We start from the raw sequence: 4647 nt of genomic DNA on the forward strand, positions 1-4647 counted from the left end.
TGGTGGACATTAATGCATGGTTAAAATGAAAAAAGTAGTCAATTTGGCATGTGGGCCTTGATCAACATCAAATACATGCATGGTATTTGTTGTTTGTTAGATGGGGCTGATACTCGTTTGCAATGTCTGCACTTGCTATGGACATTTGAGAAGCAAGGAGTAAAGTTAGAATGGCATTGAAGATGCCATGCTTCATCTGATAGAAAGCAAACTACAACTGGAATCCTGGATTTTCTTATGGATGCAAATTACGACTGAGTGTAAGGCCTTTCGTCCTTGATCGCCATCCATCAGTTTTATTTAGTTTTTTAGTTCAATTTCCCTCTCTGTGCGTTACCTGATGCACTGGTTTGTGGGTGATTGCATGCATCCGCAGGGATTAGTCTCGCCTTAAAAAAAGGGGCTGGGGCACCCTATTGTCATTTTAAAAAATGTTTTCAGCTTTTTGTGTGAACTTCTGTATTTTTTTTTCCTTTTATGCTCTTTTGAAGTTTGCATATAGAGCTTTGCTAAGTCCACATGCATGCAGGAGGCAGCTGTACACGCCACACATGTGCTAGCATTAGAAATTGATATGAGATCCAATCCATCAAAAGTGTAACATTATGTGGATTGTCTCGCCCAATAATTGGGTTGGTCCACTTATCAGGTGGACCACCGTTAAGGAAACAACTGTCGTCATTGTATCATCATCATTATCTAATATCCCAACTACTTGGGGTTGGCTACATGAATCCTTTTCTGCGATTCTACTCTAACAAGGGCCATAACTTCAATTAGATCATAGGTCATCAAGTATTTTCTTATTACCTCCATGGCTCCAGCCACATCTTTTTAGGCCTTCCCTTGCCCTTTTAGAGCCCTCAACTTATACCAACTCCCTCCTAACCAGTGTTCGAGTTGTCGGTATCGCTACAAGTTTCGCTGGCCGGAGATAAAGATATAATATCGTTATCGCCGATAATATCGCCGATAACCGGAAATGTAGGGAAAAAGGGGGAAATATGGGGAAAATGATGGAATTTTTCAGTGAAACTTCAGGATATGCCTAAATACACATATTTACATATTCAGGAATGAAAATTTTGCAAAAAGAATGTATTAAATTAGAAGTTTCCATTTAATGGGAGCCAAAAAGTATGCGTTGTCGTAAGAAATCACTCAAATAGTAACCAAAATTAGTTTATATAATACAAATGTAAGCTTACAACAATTAAGGCATGCAAAAGTAAATGAATTGAAAAAAATACACATTTCTGGCCATGTTTCATTCCCACATAGAGTGACGAGGTGGCTCGTAATCATTGTCCGGATCCCGTGGCAGTTGAGAGTAGTACTGCTGCCCAACAAATTGACAGTACTGTTCCCAGGTCATCCTCTGCTCGTACCAATTGAGGAACTCTCTTATGTACCTCTGATAGTCATCCTCCCCAAACTGTACGAGTACACCTAGACGTGGGAATTGCGTGACATACGTCGACGGCATTTCCTGAGCAGGGTACTGAGGGAATAGATCAAGTCCAACCCCGACTCCTTGATAGTATTGCTGCCAGTCATATGGGTACCCCGAATATCCTCCTGTCAAAGGGTCATGACTTGAAGAACTATCTTCTAGTTGCCTGTACCCATGGGTAGATGAGCGTGACTGAATGTCAGAGCTGTCATAGCCATACCCGTGATATCCCCCATAAGCATAAGGTGGGACAGAGGTGGAGCTCCCCTGATCTGAACTTATGTCCATAGATGACAAGCTGCGTGTGAGAGCATCAGCCGCGGCGCGTTCGGCTTTCTTCTTTGAACGACGCTCGAACATATATCTGGGCTCTGATGCTCTCGCCCTAGATGGTGGACGAGATCCATGATCCTCGTCCTGAGTGGCATGGTCAAAGCTCTGCTCCTCAGTGAACTGGCCAATGGATCGTTGGCTCTGAGCTGTCGTGTACCCCCCACCACTGCCACCTCCACCCCCACCCCCACTAGTACCACCTATACTAGTGTCGGTGCCTCCGTCCCCTCCCTCATCACCGTCGTCATCGTCGTCATCATCCCCAGGACCAGTGTCAAGTGGGGGTTGAGTCTCATCATCATCATCACTACTACAACTTGATGATGAGGAGGGGGCCGTGAAGATGCTTCCTCACCCTGATTGGAATGTGCCGAACTCCTCACCAAAGGATCAAAGGAGTCTGTATCCGCCTTTTGTTCCTCTGCTACCTGATCGACATCGATACCCAGAGCCGCTGCTCCCTCGGCTACCTGTGGGGCAGGGCCTCCCTCCGCATCATCTAAATCAGTTGACTTGACCCACTCATAAAGTGGGTCCTCATCATCATCACCTATCTGTGCTATGTTACCTATAGACAATAGGTCTAACGGGTCTTCATTTTCCTCCATGTCTTGGTCTACCTGCAACTGCCTCTCTCTTAACTTCATATTGTAATGGCAGTAAATGAGCTTTTGTAGCTTCTCATATGCTAGTCTGTTCCTCTTGCTAGTGTGTATGAGTGATCATGTGCTCCAATTCCTCTCACACGGTGAGGAGGATACAGTCTGTGCGAGAACACGAACTGCCAATAACTGCAGTGCTGGCGTGTCGACTCCGTACATCGCCCACCACTCACCTATATATCCATGAGGAGCTTGTTTTAGTTTGAAGTTTAAACAAAAAATGCAATTACCTAATTATGTTACCATACTCACACGGCATCATCGTTTCAGTCGATGCTTTTGCTAGTGCGGATGAGAACGTACCCCTCGCATCCCTAAACCGCAACAACTGTAAACATGGATTCACAGGTCATTATTTTTAATCACCCATATTTCTAGAGGCTATAAGGAAGAAATTTTATTGCATTACCTGGTTATCGAAATCTGCTTGCGCTGTTGATTCTGGGAACAATCATTCGAACGCCTCGTGGACGGCCATCGTCAAATCTTGATTCTCATGGAGCCGACGTTTATAATGAAATTTGGGATTCAGGTAGTATGCTAAAACCCGAATATTAGTTATTCAGTTGCATTAACATGCAAACAGAAGTGATGCTTAAAGTACTCAATTGTATTAATAAACTTACCAGCTTGGTGGAGTGGATGCTCGAGAGTCCTAGTCCATCAACGATCGATGATATCAATCACCCACTGATACGAAGTGGGGATTGCAGTCATTATCCCCTGTCTCATAATTCTCATAAGCTCATACATTGACCCCATCGAAGGCCACGTCTCATTATCTACGGCTCGTAGGACCTTATACATCGGATACAGGAAGGAAACGACGTTGTGAACTTTATCCCAGAAGGAATCGGAAAGCACTATAATCGAATAAGTCCTTGCACCGTCAGTCTTCCTCTGATTCCACTCCATGTATCTCTCAGATCTGAACAAATTTCTGAGACCCACGCGATGCCTGTATAAGCTGTCAAGTGCAATGAAGTTCGTGGCGAATCGTGTTGCGCCTGGTCTAACGATGTCCCCTCCACAACACTCATGCATTGCAGCCAACAACCATGAGTGATTGTATATAAAGTTTGTCACTTTTCTCGCATCCTGGATGGTTTTCCTGACAGAATTCCTCTGGCCTATCTCCTCGAACATTAAATCAATGTAGTGTGCTGCACACGGGGTCCAATAGAGATTGAACTTCTGCATCAATTTCTTCCCTGCCTTAACGAACGCATTGCCATTGTCCGTCACAACTTGGACAATATTCTGGGACCCAACTTCTTTAATCACTTCTTTCAGGAGAGCATATATGTATTCATGATCTTTTATTCTAGCCGATGCATCAATAGATTTGAGGAAAACCGGTTGTCCTCTACAGTACACCATGAAATTGATAATAGACAATTTTGTGGGTCCTGTCCACCCATCACACATGATTGTTACCCCATACTGCTTCCAGTTTGGCTTGAGTCCACGTACCCAAGCCTGCATCTCCTCGTGCTCCCGATCAAGGTAGACGCCAAGAATCTCTTGTGGCGTGGGAGGCTTTACGCCGGGCCCAGCACGTTGCACCTCCTCAATCATATTTTTGAAGTGATGACTGGCTGCTGCATTTGCCGGTACATGGCTCAAGATGAACCACCTAGATATAGCACCACCCACTTTCTCCCTGAGCCCCTTGCTCCACATATTTTTTAATCTTTTTTGATTAACACCTGCGATGGGTGCATCTGGGACACGAGCGCTTTGCGTGCGTTGTAGGCCATGCCCGCTGCCTCCCTCAAATCGTCTGCTGCTCCCACCAGCCTCATGTCGGGACGTCCCAAACGACGGCCTACTTTCATCAATCCGTCTTCTTTGCTCCCCTTCCCACTCTGAAGCCCGAGACTCACGAATCACTTGTCTAAAATCACTCCTTTCTCGAGCTGTAACACAGTCATCGGGGTACACGATCTCCTCATCGTCATCATCATCGTGCTCGTCGATAGCACCTAGGCTCCGTCCAGTGCCTCGTAGCTCCTCCCTCATATCCCTCTCCCAATCTTTTTGCTGCAGCTTGCGTGACTTTGCTTCAGTCAACACTCTTCTCATCTCCTCTCTCACTGGCCTTGTTACACTTAGACAGTCTTTTACATTCTTGTATCTCCCTGCCAAATGTTCCTTTAGCCTAAACACTTCCCCACTCCGTATCACTTGGCCACAATA

General features: G+C 45.3%; 1 long non-coding RNA gene across 2 annotated transcripts; it reads right to left on the minus strand.

The window, feature by feature from the left end:
* Positions 1-2394: 2394 nt before the first annotated feature.
* On the minus strand, positions 2395-3334 carry LOC131227915 (uncharacterized). Of its 2 annotated transcripts, XR_009162602.1 has the most exons (4): positions 3075-3334; positions 2858-2988; positions 2701-2776; positions 2395-2621 (listed from the first exon to the last, which is right to left on the minus strand). It is a non-coding gene; the product is annotated as an uncharacterized LOC131227915 (long non-coding RNA). The 2 variants fall into 2 exon arrangements; XR_009162601.1 differs by having other exon boundaries at positions 2395-2776; positions 3075-3333.
* Between the last annotated feature and the right edge of the window lie 1313 nt (positions 3335-4647).

Source organism: Magnolia sinica, chromosome 15 (assembly GCF_029962835.1).
Source record: "Magnolia sinica isolate HGM2019 chromosome 15, MsV1, whole genome shotgun sequence".
NCBI classification, from domain to species: Eukaryota; Viridiplantae; Streptophyta; class Magnoliopsida; order Magnoliales; family Magnoliaceae; genus Magnolia; species Magnolia sinica.